This window comes from Rattus norvegicus, chromosome 1 (genome assembly GCF_021556685.1).
Source record: "Rattus norvegicus strain SHRSP/BbbUtx chromosome 1, alternate assembly SHRSP_T2T, whole genome shotgun sequence".
In the NCBI taxonomy this organism is placed as follows: Eukaryota; Metazoa; Chordata; class Mammalia; order Rodentia; family Muridae; genus Rattus; species Rattus norvegicus.
In genome coordinates this window covers 216,794,423-216,815,514 of record NC_141534.1, presented here as the reverse complement: position 1 = coordinate 216,815,514, position 21,092 = coordinate 216,794,423, and the positions used below count along the sequence as shown (strand labels likewise).

The following is a 21,092-nucleotide window of genomic DNA, read 5'->3' as shown; positions in this document are numbered from 1 at the left end:
AAAAATCACATACTTCCAACAAACAATGGTATAGGATATACATTAGCATTCCGAATCACAGGGAATGGAGCATAGTGAGGGAATACTGGACCAAATCAAGACCAAAACCCACCCGAGAAAGCTGTGAGCTCTGCATCTCCATGTCTGATGTCAAAACGCTCTTCAGATCTCTAACTCCTCTCAGCTGTATTGACTGTAACCCACTTACATTTCTTCCTCTTGGGCTGGTTCCACTCTGTTAGCAGATTTCCTTGATAGGAATCTCTATCAAGCACCTTCAACATCTTGGGATCTTCAAGCAACTTCAACTTCACAGCCTCATGCAATGGCTTCTCTGGGCCGCCATGCAGGGACACCTCTACCACATGCCTGGTCACAGCCACTTCCTTAGTCACGGAGAAAGATTCTACATCCCTTTTCTTTCTAGGTCTCCTTGCAGGGACACCCCTGCCACCCGCCTAGCCTCATCTACTTTCCTACGTTGCAGAGGGAGATTCCATAATCCCTTTCTTCTATCCTTGACTCTAAAGCCAGAATCACATGGCTGGAGCTTCCAAGTTCTGCTGGCTGCTGAGGCAGGAACATGGCCCCCTTGTTCAATTACATCTTAACCAGCTTTCTATTTTCAATGCCTAGTTTCCTTCACTGCCTAAGCTTGGCAGTTCTGGAACTTGCTCTGTAGATCAGGCTGGCCTAGAACTCAGAAATCTGCATACCTTTGTCTCCTGAATGCTGGGATTAAAAGTGTGTACCACCACACCATAGTGCAGTACCTGGACCTAATTTTCTTTCACAAGATAGAAGATTAGCTGCATGGGATCTTGCCTTCCCGGTGCCCCTTTAATCCTTGAACCATGTGGCAGAGTCTATGCCAGGCTGTTTTGAGATGTTCTTTGCCAATGCAATTAGTCTATATCTCTTCATCTTAACCTTAGGCAGACTCTTTAGGCAAAGGCAAAAACCAGCCACATTCTTCACCAAAACATCACAAGGATGATCTCTAGGCAACATACTAAAATCTTCTACTCTGAAACCTCTTGAGCCAGGCCCCCACAGTTCAAGTCACCCTCAACATCACCATTTCCATGCTTTTACTAGTATGGCTAATTAAGACCCACTTAAAGCATTTCACTGCTTTCCTAATACAAAGTCCCCGAATCCACATTCTTCCAAACAAAAGCATGGTCAAGCCTATCACAGTAATACCCTACTCCTGGTACCAACTTCTGTCTTAGGGTTTCCATTGCTGTGAACCAAGACCAAGGCAACTCTTATAAAGGAAAACATTTGATCGGGACTGGCTTATAGTTTCAGAGACTGAGTTCATCATCATCATGGTGGGAAGTATGGCAGCATGCAGACAGACATGGTTCTGGAGGAGCTGAGAATTCTACATTTGATCCACAGGCAGCAAAAGGAGATTGTCTTTCATACTAAGCAGAGCTTGAGCATGGGAAACCTTAAAGTCTGCCTCCACGGTGACACACTTTGCCCCAACAGAGCCACACCTACTCCAACAAGTCCACACCCTCTTATGAGGGCTACTCCTTATGAGCCAAGCATTCAAACACATGATCTATGGGGGTGGAGTCATACCTATTCAAATCATCACGCCATGCATGGCTATACAGTTGCTCACTAACTGGTTCTGGCTCCTTGCACTGTAGGACGCCCAAGATAACATTGCTCAAATAATTGATACTTGAGTCTGACTCTCGAGACATAGCAGATTAGAAGTATAGCAGCCTTGGTGGCACAGCTCAACCATTCTTTACTCTGAGTTTTAGAGTAACCATGGGACACATTGGGACTGAGATGAAGGATTTGTCATGTGAAGCTTCAGTTGTCAGCTTGAAGAGCAACCTCAGTTGAGGAATTGCCTAGATCAGATTGGCCTGGGGACATGTCTTTGAGGCATTTTCTTAATTGCTAATTGATGTGGGAGAGCCCAGCACAGTGTGTGAGCACCATCCCAGCCAAGGCAGGTGGGCCTTGGCTGTATAAAAAGCTAGCTGAGCAAGACAGCAAGTACCGCTCTCCCATGGTTTCTGCCGTGAATTCTTACTGTGACTTCCTTCAATGATCATCTACACTGCACACCAAATAAACCCTTTCCTCCATACGTTGCTTTTGGCCAGTGTTTTATCACAGCAACAGAAACGCAAACTAGGACAGAAATCTTGACACCAGCATTGGAATGTTGCTGTGATGGATGTGGCCATGTTTTCTAGGCTTGTGGGAGGATTTGGAGCTCTGGTCTAAAAAGCTATTGAATGCTCAGAGCTTAACGAACTGTTAACCTTCTGAGGAAGGTTGGAAAAATGTCGAGAGCGATGTAGTTGATGGAGGCCTGGCTTATAAAGTTCCAAAGAGAAGTTTGACAGGACTATCAAGATCGTGTGTGTATTTTGAATCTGTAGAATCTGTGGAAGTGAACCCTTTGCTTGGCTGGAACAGTCAGTGATGGTTGGCTGGGTCTGTAGATTAGCAATGGTGACTAAGAAGCCAGCATCACCAAAGTGAGATCTTCTGGAGAGGTATTTCCTCAGGGTCAGCACACAGAAGCTATGGTCCAGAAGGAACCAAGGCTGTATCCCAAGCTGACTGCAGAACTTGGTAACATGTAAGAATTCCTACTTGTGCTGGTTTGGGTGGCATGAATGCTACAGAATTGGGGGGAGCATGGAGAGAAGCTGAGGCTTGGCCCCGTGTGTAAAAGTCTGTGTTTCTAAGAGAGGCCAGGAGAGGTGCAGTGGAGACCTGTGGATATCTGAGATGCTAGGTCTGCAGAATGACTACTATGGACAGTGGCGGTGCCGTGTGGGGTCAACCTTAGCCTATCAAGGCAAGCAATGTGTGCTATGCCATGGATGCAGAGCTGGAGTGAGGATGGTCACCCAAGACCCTTGGAGCCCAGACTGTGAATGATCCCAGGCTGCCTGACACAGGTGCATTTACATTGTTGGGTTTTGGTCTTGGTTTGATCTGTTGGAACTGCCCTGGTCCTTCCCTCTTGGAATGAGGACATATACAACTTGTTTCGGGTTTTGCAGGCAACCGCAGTTAAGAGACTGGTTATTTGGTTTCCTGGTCTTATCTCTGCCACATGTTTGCTCAATGACACATTTCCCTGGGTGCAAACCCAGAGAGGAGCACTTTGCAGGGTCCCTGGACAGCCATAGTCCCTGTGATGTGGGCGTACAGACACCATCGCCTGGATCAACTTTCTAGAGCCCTAGGAGACCTGCTACAGGGCCGTAGGGTACGATGTCTCACTGTGAGTCAAAACTCTGCACTACTTAACGTGCAATGGGTGCGAGGCGAGGGGTCACAGATACACAGTGTGAGCCCCGACTGATTCATCACCTAAACTGGGTTTCAGAGTTCATAGCGAGATGGTGGTAACAAGGGAGTCATAAAACCCTTCTGAAACAAAAGCATATTTGCCGTTCCCCTGGACAGACAGTACAGCGCTTTTGTACTGTACTGCTACTTGTAGTCACGATTGCAGGTGGAGTATGCCCCAATCCTTGAGAAACAGATTTAATCATAGACAGGAACGAGACAGATTTGCCTTTACTGTAAGATAGCTGTCAAGCCTACGACGGAGGCAGGGTGGTTCATCGGTCACATGGTTTTGTTTTGTTTTTGTTTTCTGAGACAGTGTCTCTCTGTGTTGCCCTGGCTGTCCTGGAATTGGCCGTGGGGATGAGGCTGCCCTCGAACTCACAGAGATCCACCTGCGTCTTCCTCTTGAGTGCTGAAATTAAAGGAATGTACCACCAGTGTTTATCTGACAGCTGCCTCTGAATGGCCCCATGGCTTTAGATATGCGCCATACCTCAGGACTCCAAGATTTAACCCTCCAGCCCCACCCCCTCAACTGCAGACTCCAGACACACACCAAGGGATTATATGAGATTCCCAATGAAGCTTGTGTCTAATCTGCCTCGTGCTTCTCCTGGAGACAGTGACCAGACATTTAGATCAAAGTGTGTGATTGTGTGGGGTTTGTTGCCAGGCCCCAACCTCACTGCTTTGGGGTCTGGCAGAGAATGGAGAGCTATGTGACATCTGAACCCATCTTCCCATCAGAGCATACATTCCACACCTTTGGTCTAGCCTGGCCTCAGCCTTCCTTCAGGAGATCCAGCTGCTCCAGTGCTCCCACACTTGCTCCCTCCCTCCTTCTCTGTCTCTGGTGCCCCCCACACGTTCCCCCCAGCATTAGCACAGAAGTCACATGACCCAGTGCCGATTGCTGGCCTCTGTCCCTCTGTCCTTCACACATTCACTGCCCCCTCACCCCACCTCCCCACCCCTGCTCTGTACACAGGGCGCAGCTGAGGTCAGTCCCCTCCCACTGTGATCCTCAGAGTAGTGCAACCTCCACCAAGTGTATGTGCATGTCTGTCTGTCTGTCTGTCTGTCTGTCTGTCTGCCTGTCTGATTGACATTGCCAGAATAGGAAGGAACAGCATTTGTTATATGGGCCTGAACTCCTCAGAGTAAAGAACAAGTATAAAAACCTCTGTCTGGCTCTTCTGGGTCACCTCGACCTGAGGAGTAACTCCTGCAAGCCTCTGGGTCATTTTTTGTGTGTGTATTGTTATTTTCTATCAGTGTTTTATCTAATATATTTGGAAATTTTAGTAATTCTAGAAATACTTCAAGAACATGTAAAAGAGTCAACTTCACACAGCCATTACCCACGTTTGTGCCTTTTGACATTCAGGTTTGTTCTTGCGACTGAGATGGCGGAAGATCGAATGGACAGGCGAACCCACTTATGTGAACAGGTAAATCTCAGCATTAGCACGTCTAGGGGGCTGTGCAGCCATCGCCACCACACAGGAACTCCACCGGAGCTGTCCCAGTGAAGTAGCCCAGGTGTCCCTTCTCTTTAGAACCTAGAAAATGCCTTTTCTCTCCCTCCTTCCCTCCTTCCCTCCCTCCCTCCCTCTGCCCCTTCCCTTTCATTTCTCTTCAACAATCATTCCTTTGTTGTTTCACAACTTTACATGTCTAGTCTGCAATGCATGCTGGTCACTTTGCTTCTGCTCTCCGTCCCCTCAGCCCTGCCTGTCCTGCTGAGCACTTCTTCCCACCAAGATCCCATGTTTTGTGCCTTCCGTTCAGTGACTCACTGACTCAACAGAGGCTGCTGCCATGGGCACTGATGGGCACAGGTCACTTAGTGGCCACTCCACTGAAGAAAGTGGCTCCTGCCCCCTATTGTGTGGTAGCAGGCAAGTGCCTCTATGCCTGGCATTTTCTGCAGGACTCAGGATTGAACTCAGGTCCTTGTGCTCATGAGACAAGCACTTTACCCACTGAGCTGTCTCCCAGTCCCCTGGATTCTGTTTTTGAATGAAACATTTTTCTTTATTTTTTTCTATTGTTATTTTATTTTACGTGTATGCACTTTTCACTTTCATGTAGGACTGTGCATCGAATGCCTTTAGTACCAGTGGAAGCCAGAAAAGGATGTTGGATCCCCTGGAACTGGAATTACACTTGTGAGCCACCATTTGGTGTGCGTTCCCTCTGTGTCCACTCTCCATTCCCCACTCCCCACCCCGATTTCAACTTTCTTCTCCCCGCTTCGCTCTCTCTCTGCCCAGAAGTCCCACCCTGGTACTTCCTGCCTTAGATATTGGCTGTCAGATCTTTATTACAACCAATCAGTAGCAAGATCACCTCTGATGCAATTCTAGGTCACCTTTAGGCAGGTGAGGAAGGACGGATATTTACAAAGTAGAAAACCTGGTGTGGGCCACAGTCAAAACCAGAATCCTGCCAGGACATAGCTCTCTGCTGGTACAGGATTAACAGTTGAAAATACATTTAAAAAGGTTACCCAAGTGTGTGTGTGTGTGTGTGTGTGTGTGTGTGTGTGTGTGTGTGTGTGTGTGTGTGTGTGTGTGAATGTGTGTGTGTGTATGAGTGTGTGAGTGTGTGTAGGTTTGTGTCCATTCATTTATAGAAGATAGACAGAGATAAAGCCAAGGAACTGCGAGATGAGATTCTGTGTATTTCTGTTTTGCCATACATAGCCAAACTGTACTTCCTTAGTCCATGGGAGTTGAGTGGCTGGCGTGAGGTTCTTCTCAGGCAAAGACAGCAGTTCCAGCTGACATTCATTCCCAGCGTTGGATCTTAGCAGTGAGACCCATGAAGTGACACCTGCAGCAGGTGTCATGTGGGGGTTTACTCAGGGAAAGCGGATGGGCTGGGGATACAAAGGCTGTCTCTGGGTGGAGAAAGAAAAAAAGGAAGAGGGGAGCGGAAGTGGGAACTACGTCCGGGTTCTTTGGAAAGTCAGTTGTACTGGATGGTGTTTTGCTGGGGCAGACACGTGAAGGAGGGTTTTTCTGACATAGATACTGAAGTGAAAAGATGTTCTGTTAAAGGACACGTGATGAAGGACTCTTCACTAACGACACACATGTATTGGTCCGCCTTACCTTGCATAGTTGAGCTGCATTCGTTGGGACTCCATAGAGAGAAAGTCACCAGAAAACCCTCTGGTGCCGTACTTCAGTTTCTTGTCGCTTCTGTGGACTCACGCTGATTGGCAGAGTGATGTCAGCTGAGACAGACACATGTGCTGAGGCAAGGCCTTGGAGGACACATGATGTTTAGAGAGAGTAAAAAAACGGACTCGACAGACAATGATGAAGACAGAGCTAGCTGTGCGCTGCCTGTGCGTTTCCGGTCCTTCTTGAGCTTCCCTTTGATGAGAGAGGCACAGCTGGGAAATTTTCCTGAGTTCCTGTTGGCCTTGGTTGCTCCTGGTCCCTCCTGCTGACTTGTGCAGAGGCTGGGGCCTGGCTGTCTCTGCTGGGTAGTGCCACTGCTGCTGATTCGTGTTTGCTGACAGACTCTCCCGAGCAGGACGGCTGGTGTGTCGGTGAAGTGTTTGTGAGTGGATCAAGCTGCCGCTGCTGACTCTGAGCTGAACCACTGATTTTCTGACAACACAGATAGGATTTGCTCCAAAGAACCCTTTCTAAACATGTCCACTTCCCCTGTATCCTTTCTTTTCCATTCTCTCTGGTGGGTGGTGGGCTAGAAAGGGAGTTAAAGCATTTAAGAACCATCGTTAAAATCTCAGCCTTTTATTAGGGATGTGGCACGTGTGCAGGAGGAGGGAATAGTGGAAATGTGTCACCTCTTGGCAGCTGGTGACAACATGTACTGCTGTGGCCGGGTCCCTCAGGCTGGCCATGGAGCCTGCACTGAGGCCTGATGTCCTTGTGCTCTCTGGAAGGCACGGGCAGCCTTGGCATTCCGAGGAGTTGGAAGTCCTGCGTGCACCTCTGGCTGCTGCTCAGGTTTCTGTCTCTCACTTTTGTACACTGGGCTGCAGAAGGGAGCTGAGCTACCGATCTCAGCCATCTGCTTTCTCAAAGGCCTTGGACCAGTGGGGTTTCTTGGGCATTCCTTACTTTGTGTCTTGTCTGTACTGTAAATCACAGAGGTTTCCCCCCACCCAAGCCCCACCCCCACTCCATGCTCAGCGTCTCTGAGCAGGCCCCCCCCACCCCCGTTACCCTGTGTGTTTCCATGGTGGGAACTGCAGGCCAGGGCCTGGGAAGGGCTGCCACATAGTTTTACTCCAGGCTGCCTCTTCTCAGTCCCAGCTGACATAACAACCTCTACCCCAGAGGCAAATTTCTTTGAAATTAGGATATTCAGAGTAATTACTCATCCCAGGCCTTACAGTAGCATCTTAAGGGAGAAAGAGTGTTTGGAATCAAGGTTTTAGGGCACTTAGTCTATGTGTCTGGGAGGACAAGATGGAGGGAGGCAGTGGCTGATAGCAACATATGGATCAGGAAGTAGAGAGAATGATCTGGAACCAGGAACTGGGTTTTTACCTTCAAAGATCTCCCACAAGTTCCCTCTTTGTCTAAAGGTTTCACAGTCCCCAAATACCATCAAGTGCCCAAAATGTGAGCCTGTATGTGGTCGGGTGCAATTCACATTCAAATCAAAACATCCCAGCTGCCTATATGCACATATATGCCTATATGGTCTCCTCTCATCCATGAGAAGTGAGGCTCCACCAAGTGTTTCTGGGTTGCTCTCCCTGACCTGGAGTTTTGGCTTCTTGCTCCTCCCAGACTAGACTACCCCATGCGTCTGTTGCTATTGGGCTCCGCAGACTTATAGACATCAAATGGAAAAAAAAAATATTTGCCTAATAGCATGAAGTGTTTTTGTGCCTGTGTGTTCCGACAGCACAAAGTGTTTCGGAGAAAAGGAGGCAAATTTCTTTGAAATTAGGATATTCAAAGTAACTACTCATCTCAGGCCTTTGATAACGCTTTAAGGAAACTATTTTGCCCATAAAAATCGCATCCCGGCTGCACACGCCACTCTGTTGACATTTATTCCCGTCGTCAGATGGCAGCTTCGCTCGCTTTGCTTTCTGTAATTCAAACATCAGAATGGTGAAGTCCCTGGGAAATTGCTCTTATAATGTTGTAAAGTGAACGTCCTTGCCAACGCGTGCTTTTTAGAACAAGTGTAAATTTTCAATTTTGGGTGGAAGCAACCTTTTCCCTGCGATCTTGTCTGCACTGTAAATCACAGAGGTTTTCCCCCCACCCAAGCCCCACCTCCATTCCATGCTCAGCGTCTCTGAGCAGGCCTCCGTTACCCTGTGTTTTTCCATGGTGGGAAACTGCAGGCCTGGGAAGGACTGCCACACAGTTTTACTCCAGGCTGCCTCTGCTCAGTCCCAGCTGACATAACAACTGCTACCCCAGACCTCTGTAATACATTATGTACGTGTACATGTGTATGCACACGCATATAGAGGCCAGAGGTCAACCTCAAGCATCCTTCCTCAGGAGCTGTATGAGTCTCATACCAAGTCTGAAGTTTGCAAAGTAGGCTAGGCAGAGAGCCGAGGAATCCTTCTGTCTGTCCTTGGCTCTGCAGTACTTGTATTACAAGAACTCGTCACCACAAAACCAAGGGAGCTAACTCATACATCAACACAGAAATCTCACCTCTCACTTGTAGTTTAACTAGTCCCTAATCATGTCCCTTCCAGAAGATTCTATGTCTGTACCTAAAATGCTTCCTGTCTTCTGCAACATGTGTTATTTGTTGCTGTGGTAAAACACAAAGTGGCTTGAGGGAGGATGGTGTATTTTGGCTTCACTCCACCATGGTGTGCAGGATGCAGTAGCTGGTAATGCTGGGTCTGTGCTCAGGAGGGAGGGGGATGGGAAGGGAGGGAATGGGGCAGAGGACGGTGCTCAGCTCACTTCCTCAATCCACATTCAGAGTCTTGGATTGTCAAATCGCTCCTAGGTGGTTCTGTTGGGGTCACGGGGTGTGCAAATAATGGGGTTTCAAACAAATAACTGGTTAGGGTTTGGTCAGGCTCAGCGCTAACACAACCCTTCAAGGTCACTAGCAGTCTCCCTTTGAAGCATAAACCCGCGAGCAGATGTTCAGAGGATAACAAAGAGGGAATTCGTAGGTTGAGAGTTAGTTCTCCAGCCCAGGGTGTGGCGGAGAGCAGGATGGCGGACCAGGCTCAAGGCTATGTTAAGGCAGCCATCTTAGCTCGATCTTGATGGGGTTCACGTGGGCCAGGCGGTTTTACTGTAACTGAGAAGAACGTAGGGCTTGAGGACATGCAGGAAGATGGGGGTGCAGACCAATGCCTGGAATGCTCTGGCCTCTTCGGTTCTTTATCTAGCCAAGCTGAGAATGAAGATGGCCTCCACACAGCTACACTCTGCCTGAAGGCTCAACCCAGTCCCCTTTCACTGGATATTTTGCTGTTTACGGTTTTTAAATTTTACAAACAGTATGGTAAGAAACACTTCCTTGTGGGTAGTTCCACAGGTGGGCGAGCACAGCAAACCTGGGCTACTGAGTTAAGAGTGTGTGTGTTTGAATTTTCACAGTGACCCAAAGCTTCCCACCCAGGCTGTCACAACTGACGTGTGTGTGTGTGTGTGTGTGCGCGCGCGCGCGTGTGTGTGTATGAATGGAAATGTCTGATTTGTTTGGAAAGTCAGTTTTGTTTTTCTGGGCTCGCAGGTGAAAGGATGTTTGGATATATCAGACACGTGAAAGGACGCATGAGAGTATAACTATGACCTCAGACAGTGGAGAAGAGCACTGAGCCTTGGTTTAACTTGCTCTGCCTTGCTATTCTTCACCAACGACGCGCATGTATTGCATAGCGTTGTTGAGCTCCACTTGTGGTAACGCCACCATTGAGAGAAACTCGACAAAGACTGCTCCTGAGGTTCCTGCAAAGCCTGCCCCTTGCTTCAGCGACCTCACCTCAGGCTGGTTGGCAAACCTGGTGGTTTCTTCAGGAGTGAACTGCAGCTGCTGGTTCATGTGTGGTGTCTGCCTGACGAGAGGACTGATTGTAGCTACTGATTCACACTTGGTGTTTGTTACGGACTGAACTCCTGACGAAGAAGACTGAACTCTGCCCCAAAGAACTGTTGCTGAGCAGGTCCACTCCCCATATCCTAGTAGTTTTTCTCTTCTGCTACCTTTGGTAGGTGGTGGGCCAGAGGAGAGGTTAAACATTTATTAAATAGGCTGCAAAAAATGTATGCCTATACATATATATTGGTTTTCTGGGTTACCTGGAATGATTGGTCAAATAGAGACACTGAAGGGTGAATTTAGGTTCTCAAGCAGTAGGAGAATCAGCCTCTCAAGAACTGAACATCTGTCGGGGATGTTTTTGCTGATTTCTGTACCCAAAACTCTCGTTAGAGTGTGGATTTTGTCATGGTCATTATTATAAAGCACTTCTTGACTCAGTATTTTGTAAAACATTGTTCCTCACCATCTTCTCATTAATCAATAAAGAGATCTTCAGCCTAGCACTGGGCAGGAGAGAAAAAGGTGGGACTTCCGCACCCAGAGAGCCCAAGAGAGGGTCTCTGGTGAGACCCAGGTCATGGATTGAAGATGGAGGCCAGGGTGAGACCTAGAAGGCAGGTAATAGGCCAGTGACTGGGAAGTAGCTGGGTTATAGCAGCTGAGTATCTGCCTGCTGTAGTATAAGGAGCTTATTAATAGGGAGGTCCCCAGGTCATTATTTGGGAACAAAGGCAGGCACAGAAGGGCCCTTACTTTACAAACCCCAACCCCTTTTTGCAGAGCCTCTTTATTGCTGCACAAAAACCTTTTGCAAGTCAATTTCTGCATAACAAAACTTTTCGTCTGATCTAGGGGTTGTCTTGAAAGAACCACGCAATTCTCACCCCTAAGAGACTTCCTGTTTTGCCAAGCACGTCTGAGACTAAGTTATGCAAAAGACTCTGAGAACCCGCCAAAATCTCAGAGAACAGTCACTATCAAAGGCTACTTCGCCTGGCCGGCGTGCGCCTGGCCACGTGCCCCCCACCCCCACCCCCAGGCTCTTCACCCTGATGCTGCACTGGTGCTGAGCCTGCCCGGGTTGGGAAGATGGTGAGGTATTTCCTGGGCCAGAGCGTGCTCTGAAGTTCCTGGGACCAAGTGTTCACAGCCTTCTGGCAACGGTACCTGAATCCCTATAGCAAACATGTCTTAACCGAAGACATAGTGCACTGGGAGGTGACCCCTGACCAGAAGCTTCTGTCCCGGAGACTCCTGACCAAGACCAAGAGGATGCCACGTTGGGCAGAGCGACTGTTTCCCGCCAACGTTGCTCACTTGGTGTACATCCTGGAGGACTCGATTGTGGACCCACAGAATCAGACCATGACCACCTTCACTTGGAACATCAACCACGCCCGGCTGATGGCGGTGGAGGAACGTTGTGTTTACTGTGTGAACTCTGACAATAGCGGCTGGACCGAAATCCGTTGGGAAGCCTGGGTCTTTTCTAGCTTATTTGGCGTCTCCAGAGCTGTCCAGGAATTTGGTCTTGCCCGGTTCAAAAGCAATTTGACCAAGACAATGAAGGGCTTTGAATACATCCTGGCCAAGTTACAAGGTGAGGCCCCTTCAAAAACACTTGTTGAGACAGCTAAGGAGGCCAAAGAGAAAGCAAAGGAGACCGCACTGGCAGCTACAGAGAAGGCCAAGGACCTGGCCAACAAGGCCGCCACCAAGCAGCAGCAGCAGCAGCTCGTATAGCCTCCTTCCTCTCTCTCCTCCCCCATGTACTTGATTATTAAAGATGAACCTGCAGCCCTCTCTGCTGTCTGGGGTGGTGGGTCAGGGTGTTGTCCTGGTCAGCATCTACACCACGCCCAGCTCTGTCTGCTGGGCCGATCGAGGGGTGCAGTGACTTGCCCAAGGTCACAGCAGTGCAATAGACTGTATGCTCCACGAGGGCAGGGCTCCCCGTGTCCTCTGCTGGGTCCCACGTCCCCTGAACAATATTTAGCACATAACAGGCACTCAATTAACACATGATTTGACTGCCCCCTCCCCAAATAAAGGCTACTTCGATTGTTCTGGAATTCATGCCTTCATGCCAGATACAGTGGTTCTACTAAAATCCTGCTATACACACACACACACACACACACACACACACACATACACACACATACACACACACACTCACACACACACTGTTATTTATACAGCATATGGGGTGTTCTTTAAAATTATTTTAAAAGTACATCTATATGTATGTGTCTATGTTTAAGTACGTGCTGGTGAGTGCAAGTGCTGGCAGAGGCCAGAAGGGGCGCTAGATCCCCTGGAGCTGGAGTTAAAGGTAGTTGCAAGCCACCCAACATGGACGCTGTGAACTGAATTTAGTCCCTCTACAAGAGCAGTACATGCTCATAACCACGGAGCCATCAGATTTGAGTTTTTAAGTGACATTCTGCAATGAAAGGACATAGCATTCCTTTGAGAAATGGAGTCTGAGTCCACAGCAGGGAGAGGAGAAGGGCTTGGAGCATCTTATAGCATCAGAAGTAAGGACAAAGCAGACACACAGTGGAGCATGTCACAGGGTCACAGGGTCACGGGAACATTCCCCCTGGCCTAAAGTAGAACATTCTGAGCAGGAAAATAAATAATGTAGTGTTGAATTATAGCCCAGAGGATAAAATACATATACATGAGTTCACGAAGGTATAAATAAATCATCTCGAGTGTGAATAAATGGGGCAGAGGGACTAATCTTTCCCATAGAATTGCAAAAACCTATGCATTTTCCTTTGCAGAAAGGAGAATTTTGTTTCAAAAGATCTGTTTGTTTTTGTTTGAGATGGGCTCTCTCTGTGTAGCCCTGGATGGCCTGGCACTCACTATATAGACCAGGGTGGCCTCAAACTCAGAGATCTGCTTGCCTCAGCCTTCCAAGTGATGGGAAAGGTGTGCACTAAGACTTATTTTATTTCAAATTGTCTGTATGTGTGTGTGCGCGTGTGCATGCGTGTGTGCGTGTGTGTGTGTGTGTGTGTGTGTGTGTGTGTACGCATGCGCATGCCATAGCACGTGTGTAGAGGTCAGAAGACAACTTGCCAGAGTTGTTTTGGTTTGGTTTTACCCCCTTATTCCACATGGGCCCCAGGTTCTGAGCTCCAGGCATCCTGCTTGCTGGTCACCTCACAGGCCCCCTACCCTGAGTCTTAAATGATGCTGTTGCTTTCATTTTTGGAAATTTTATGAAGCCCTTTTTTAGGTGAGTATATGAATATGTTTGTGGTATATGAGTGTTTTTGTAGGTGTGTTGATGTACACACACACGTGAGCAGAACGTATGGCAGTCAGAAGTGTCTTCCACAACCACTTTCTTTGTTCTTGAGAATCTCACTGCACCTGGAGCTCATCCAGACCAGACTGGCTTGTTGGGGCTTTCTCCCCGGTGCTGAGGCTCCCGACTCAGGTCCTCAGGCTTTTGAGGCAGGCACTTTACAAATGGAGCTGTCTTCCCTGCCCGTTACTGGATTTTTTTAAAAAGCTTTTTTGGTTATATTTGATGTCTATTTCTTGCTCATTGATCTAATTTCCTCTTTGTTCTTTAAGCAGTATGAACAGTTTCCTTAAAATGCTACACACACAGGGCCTCAGCGGAGTATCTGAGGCAGCTCAGATCTCCTGCCGTGGGATGGAATCGTGTCCCAGAGATGCTCCTTATCCACAAATGGCCTCGCTTAGATCCAGTCTTCTATCAGCCTGGCCCAGAGCACTCCAAACACTGCATGTTCCCAGTTGCTGTTGCCATTAATGAACCAGCAAGTGGACGCTTACCTGGAGTCTCTCTGCTTGAGAGGCAATAGTCGTCCTGACTTCCAGTGCTGAGACTTGGTCACAGTCTATGGTCCCTTTTGGAACTTGAAGGTAGGATGTCTCCTCCCTCTCACCCCCACCCCCACTGCCTGCTCGAGCCCTTGGTCCTCAGCTGCTCAGCTGGTGGTGCTGGTTTGAGAGGCAGTGAAACCTTTGAGTGTATGACCTAGCTGGTCGTAGTGCTGTAGAGATGGGTCTTAAGGCTATCGCAAAGCTGTGCTTCTAGATGCCAGGCTGGCTCTCTCTGATTTCTGAGTGAGAAATCTGGCTACCTCAAGCCCCAGCCAGGGAAGTGCTCGGATCCCAAAACTAGGCCTGCCATCGTGTCCCCATTCCATCTGTCCGTCTGTCTCCCACACCACCCCCGGCTACAATGGACTATAGCTCCTGAACTCTGAGACCAAACGAATCCTTCCCACCAAGGTTTTTCCACAAACAATGAGCCTCTTCAGGGTCCTAGGCTCAAGGAAGCAGGGGCCCTGGCCCTACTCCCCACAGGTTGGGCTTTGTCTCCATTGCCACCATGGTACCAAACCGTGGACGTCTGATTCCACAAGCCCCTACGCTCATGCTCGCTGCTCGTATTTCCGCCTCGGTGATGGTTGTCTCAGGCACTTCTACTTTCCTTTGTGCAAGATGGTTTTTTTCTTCCTCTGGAATAGAATCTCACTGTACGTTTCTGTGTAGAACAGGCTGGCCTTGAACTCGAGGAGATCCATCTGTCTCTGCCTCCTGAGTGCTGGGATACCCGGCTCTGCTGGTGGAATCTTTTCTAGAATATTTGATGTTTCAGAATTTTTGTTTAAGTAGTTATTATTTTCAGACTGTGGAGTTCTCTCCTGGGCTGGTCCCTGAAACCTTCATGTTTTTGTTTGTTTGTTTGTTTCTTGCAGAGCTGGGCTAGCCTGCTTCCAACAGTTTGATGTCTTTCCCCTCTCCTTACCCTCAGAGCCTTAGAGGACTATCTTGTGATCTGGGAGTTTGGGGGGTATGAATGCGTTCAGGGAGTGGAGGAGCATTCACTGGGTGAGGGAGCGTCCATCTGATTTGGAAGGGGAGCTTCTGTGCCAACCATCAAATGATCTATGTACTTTGTGTTTTCTCCTGTTTATTTCTTCAATTTATAAATATTTAGCTCTCCTCTAGTCTTTTGTTATTTTCCCCCTTAATACATTTTCAAAAGATTTCCCCTTTCACATATTTTCCACTTTATGCTCCGTGTGGTTTGAGGCAGGACTCTAACCTTCCTAGTTCACGTAGCCAATGAATTTTCCTGGTTTGCCTGTCCTTGCCCCATTGTGTGTGATGTGTCCATTACTTCTGGCTGTGTGGCTCCATTCCACCTGCCTGCTGTTTGTACTTTGAATCAGGTGTGCATTCTGCTGCAGTAGCAGGAAAAATCCAGTTGGCAACACTTAAGGCACATTAGAGATTCTTTGTCATTGGGCTATAAGTCCATATGGACCACTTCCAACACTGGCTGTTGTCTAATGAGGTTAAATATGAAATGTCCTCCTAGACTCAGGTGTTTGAACACTTGGACCCTAGCTGGTGGTGCTGTCTGGGAAATTATGGAACCTTTAGGAGGTGGAGACTTGCAGGGGGACAGGAGTCCCTGGGGCTGAGCTTTGAGACTTCCTAGGTATGGGTGCAATGTGACCTGAGTAGAATCCCTGAGTGCAACGTGACCAACCAGCCTCCCACTCCTGCCTTCATGTCTTTCCTGCCATGATGGACTGCGTCCCTCTGGAACCATAAGCCAAAATTAGCCCTTTAGTTAATTTTGTCAGAGTATTTTATCACAGCAGTGAGAAAGTAACCAAGACACTAATGACATCGGGGCCAGATTCTGTTCACATTCCTCTCACCACCTTCATCATGCCTGTCACTCCTTGGGTGCATAGTGGCCACCACAGAATCAGGCTTCATCTCTCTTCTTGGAGAGGGAAGGTAGAACTGATCTGCTGGAGACGGCTATCGGTATCTGCTTCTTTCATTCCAGAAGCACTTGGTTTCCCAGGACTCCAAAGACTCCTGCTCCTGCCTTGTTGGGCAGCACTGAGTCAAGTTCTGCCCTTGCAAGCAAAGGAAGCTGGGAAAGCAGGAACCCAGTGCTCTAGGTGACAGGGAACAATCTTGGTAGTTTGGCTGGGTATAAAAGTGGGCACTTCACCTGGCCATGCAGACTAGCCTCTGGTGACTTGACCTTGACTACTATATCACTGAAGTCCTCTGAGAATATGGTCAGGGACATGTGTTCAGGGAAAAGAGAAGTAGACATAGCTATGCCTTCTCAGGGTGACCCAGCATCTTAGGGTGGAAATTCTTAATTGGTTGTGGGAAGTATAACACACCCAGACTTCTCTAACAAGGTTGAGTGATAGGTTTAAGCCACTCCTCACACCCAATCCCATGAGGGACACAGCTGAGCAGGTGGGTGTGACAGTGGCATGGGCCGGAAAGCAGAGTCCTCGGCAGCTGACAGTAAATAGAAGCCTCATTTATTTGATGTATTTGTCTCCCATTGCTGTGATACAAGTGGCCATAAATGTGCCTTAAATGCAGCACAAATGTGTGCTTCAGCTCTGGAGGTCTAGGTCTGGAGTGGCTCCCACTGAATGAAAACCAAGGTAGCAACAAGGCTGGCTCTTCCTGGAAGTGGCTAGAGAGCTTGCCTCTTACTGTCCCTCTCAACTCCAAAGTAAACAAGTGACACCTCCCAAGCCCCTGGTTTGTATGTAGTGTCTCCAATAAGGACGCAGTGGTTACGATGTCAGCCTCACCTCAAAAAGCCAGGCTAATCTCCCAGGGTAAGATTTTGTGCTACAAAGTATAAAGAAAGATCCTGTGTGTCTGCCAAGTCCTTTTGTGTGTGCATGAGTTCATGTATGTGCAGGTGTATGTGCCTATGGAGGTCAGGGCAACCTCAGGTGTCTCAGGAACTGTCCACCTTGTCTTTTGAGGTGTGCTCTCTCGCTGATCTGGAGTTCACCAACTTAGCAAATCTGGCTGGCCAGTAAGCCCTGAGGACCTGCCTGTCTCTGACTCCCAGAGCTAGGATTAAAAGCTTTTTCTGTGGGTTCTGGGGATTGCACTGAGCATTGTGTTTGCATGACAAGCAGGTTACAAACAGAACCATTTCTCTAGCCCCTAAGAAGTTCCTTCTGCATATGCACAGGTATTTCTCTTGACCCAAGTTAGGGGTAGCAGCTTCTCCTCCTCCTCTTCCTTGTCCTCCTCGTCCTCTTTGTCCTCCTCCTCCCTTCCTCCTCCCCCTCCTTCTTCAAAAAGTGTTTTGCCTGGGTATATCTATGAATGCCGTGTTTATACCTAGTACTGCCAGAGACCAGAAGAAGGCGTTGATTTCCCCTGAAACTGGAGTTACAGATGGTTGTAGGCTATCACGTGGGTACTAGGAACTGAACACTGGTCCTCCGTTGGAACAAAAAATGCTCTAAACCACAGAGCCATCTCTCTAGCCTCCAGCAGGGCAGGGGTTCTTTAGGACAGGAGAAGGGTTTTGAGGATGAGACAGAACTGAGCCTCTTCTGGAAAGTTCTTAGAAGCAGGATCAGCTGCACATTAACTCTGCTAAAGGCTGGATCTGGGGTTCCAGTGAGTTCCTGTCTGAAATCGGCCCAAGGGCCCTATCAGCGTGCAGTTGCTCTCCCCTCCTTGTCTGATCCACAGTTCTGACTTGGAAGGGCTCAGTGCCCTGGGTCCTCCCCTCCCCTCTTCTCTGACCTATGCAACAGACCATAGTGCACCTATGGTGCCAAGAGAATCCAGATCTAGGAACTCAGGCCAATGACACCAGATCTATGGAGTACAGAGGGCAGCCATAACTGACCTGGGTGAGAGAAATCCAAATGGGGGATCCTAAGGATGAGGAGAAGGCAGAAACTGAGGAAACTGGGGAACCCCAAAATGCTATACAGGTTCCTGACCTTAGCCTTGGGGTGCAAACATGTAAAACTCAAAACACCAAACACCCACCTTTCGAACACTTTATCATGTGCATTTCAATAGACGAGGGGGGTGTCCCACAGTTTATGCTTTCCAGAGCACATTTCTCAAGTCGTTAAGAAAAATACTGAAACTTTAAACATTTTGTTCATCCCTCCCTGCTCCCCATGCACATCTCCTACCTCTCCTCCCTCATCAGGCAGAATCTGGGGCTGGAACACTGCCTGTGATGGCTGTGGGTGGGGAAGAAGCCGGCTAGAGGCTTCGAGGCTGGGCGTGGGGTCTGTGGTGGATAGAAGGACGGAAACACAGGAGAGGCTGGGACCACTAGGCTTCCAGCCTGGCTCTAACTGCCATTGGCTTACAGCAGCAGCCGCCACACCTCCCCTAGTGATGGGCTCCATCTCTTTAACCTAAACCAAGACAAATCCTTCCTCCCTAAGCCACTTCTTTCAGAGATTTTATTACAGTAGGAAAGCAACGAACACAATGGGAGTGGCTGTGAGTTCTAAGATGTCTGCCTCCCTCTCCTAGCTCTGATGCAATCACGTTAGGGTCTTTTTATTAGAAGCACCCCTGAGGCTCACTGTCAGCCCTGACACAGCAGGATGGGAAGGTAGAACCCTCAGCCCATTTTTGGGCAAACATTTATAGGGGAAAGAAGTGGGTATCTAACCTGGTACACAACTGATTGGGGAGGGCCATAATGGCCTTTAATATAATTGGCTGGTGCTGGAAGCCAAACCATAAACTTTCCTCCTGATTGGTGGTTGTTAGGCAGGGTGGGCTTGTAACCTGGAGGAACAGATTTGTTGGAGAATAGCCTGGAAACTGGTGCTAGGTACTGGCCTGTTAACTTGAGTTCAACCTTAGGTCGGGTTTTCTAAGATGAAGTCTGAACTCAGAGATCTGGTCTCTCAGTGGTTCAGCCCCAGCACACACCTGTGTAATCCAAGGGCTTTCTGTTTACTGTGAACAGGATTAGCCACAGGTCAGAGGTGGAGCAGGCAACCAGCTGACTGGAGTGAACATAGGAAAATAAAACGCGATTACGAGAAATCAGGAGGATGGACAGAGAGATACAGGAAGTAAAGAGGAGGGACATCGAGTTTGATGGGTTTTTGAGACAACACAGAGAAGGAGACCTGTTTTGGGGGGTGGACATTGGCTGAGGAGGAAGGTCAGCTGGGTGTGTTCTCTGCCTCTCTGAGCAAGCAGACTTTCACCCCAGCATCTGGCTCCCAAGTCTTTATTGGGAAAATTGAACGTTTGAGATTTTGTTAAAAACAACAGTCAAACTGCAGTAAGTTGGCCAAGTCCCGACTGCTCACCAATAAAAGTCAGCACTTGGAGGTGAGAGTTGAGATCTTTGCACCTCACATGATATGAGAGGTGTTGTCACAGGGATCTTGGAGGGCTCAGGAAACAAAGGGTGTGCGTTCAAGCACTCGTGTTCAACAGCGTGCCCAAGCGTGCCGTAGTGTATCTGAACACCTTGCAGGAATTGGCTATCTTGTCTTGTTCCACCATCTGTTATTAAACTTGGAAGTGACAGCGGGTGTTCCAAGTCAAGTTTGACCACTCATCCTCGGACTAATAGTGAAAAGAAGAAAAGAATGTATTCAATGTGGCCACAGAGAGAAGAGGGACAAAGATCCAGGGACTGCCCCAAACCCACTGGGGTTCTGAGTGAGATTAAAGTTTAAACTGAAACAAGGACTTGTACCATTGACCCAGCAATGGCTTCATCCCCATCCTGCGAAGTGGCTGCTGAACTGTTGGAACTGTGGGAAGTCTCTTTCCTCTGGTACCCTTTCCTTCTCCCAGCATGAGGCTCCTTGGGAAATGCCTGCTTCTTGGGGTGCACTGATTCAGTGGTCTGATCTGTGGAGAGAGCATCTTCATATCTGCCAGGTCACTCACAGGCTGAGGGGCACAGCTGAAGTCATGAGGCTTGTTGATAAGAGGGTTTACCTGCTGGGCCCATCTTGCCACTCCACAAAGGGCTTCCAAAGGAAGGGAGAGAAACAGAGCTGTGTGCTGGGCAGGGTGCTCAACATCAGAGCTTGTTTTTCCTCCCCTCCTTTTCTCAAACATCACAATGGATTTCCCACAGCCTGGGGCTGACTCCTGGAGTTCTTTTTAGACAGGCAGATTATTTTTCCTGAAGTTAGAGCTCACAGCAATTTTCCTGCTTTGTGTTAGGAGATACACAGGACTTAGACCGAGGAGGGGCGCTCCACAGCCCCTCAGCTGCTCTGGACTGGGCTGTAGCGGTTCACATTTGAATCTTTTAGAGCTCGTGCTCTTTGGATGCCAGGCCAGACATTAAGAGGACACAAAAGGATGGGGGAAGGATCCATACCCTTGAGGAAGGATAAAGGGAGGTACACCTGGTCACCATGACGCTGGCCCAGGGTCAGATACAGCCTGGAGACAGCATGGCTGAGCTGCAGAAAGATGGCTTAGCACCTCAGTTCCGAAGGATCGCAGAGTCCAGGAGAGCCTTGAAACCAGTCAGCCCCCACCACATTAGTGTCATTGTTGTAAATGGGAGTCCAGAGACACCTCCGTTCTTGTGTCCCAGAACAAAGAATTGGACTGGGAGTACATGAACAGTGAGAGAAAAAGAGGTGGCTTATTATTAGGAACAAGAAGAACACCCCTGAGCACAGAAGCCAGCTAGAACCGGGAAAGGTGGAAAGGAGTCACAGACAGGCCTCAGGACCAGACAGACAGACAGAAAGGAAGGAAGGAAGGAAGGAAGGAAGGAAGGAAGGAAGAAAGAAAGAAAGAAAGAAAGAAAGAAAGAAAGAAAGAAAGAAAGAAAGGAAGGAAGGAAGGAAGAGAGAAAGGAAGAAAGAAAGAAAGAAAGAAAGAAAGAA

At 48.5% G+C, this 21,092-nt stretch overlaps 1 long non-coding RNA gene and 1 pseudogene across 4 annotated transcripts in view; both read left to right on the top strand.

The window, feature by feature from the left end:
* Nucleotides 1-21,092, top strand: part of LOC147997037 (uncharacterized) — a 96,692-nt gene that overhangs the window by 35,608 nt on the left and 39,992 nt on the right. Inside the window, exons 4-5 of one of the 3 annotated variants that reach the window (XR_015652848.1) lie at nucleotides 4,736-4,799; nucleotides 10,072-10,819. This is a non-coding gene — a long non-coding RNA (uncharacterized LOC147997037). Of the gene's footprint in view, nucleotides 1-4,735; nucleotides 4,800-10,071; nucleotides 10,880-21,092 lie in introns of those variants that run through there. The other 2 variants (XR_015652849.1, XR_015652847.1) reach the window with 2 other exon arrangements.
* Prelid1-ps5 (PRELI domain containing 1, pseudogene 5) lies at nucleotides 11,470-12,444 on the top strand (annotated as a pseudogene). The gene has a single exon (XR_015652846.1). The product of XR_015652846.1 is annotated as a PRELI domain containing 1, pseudogene 5 (transcript).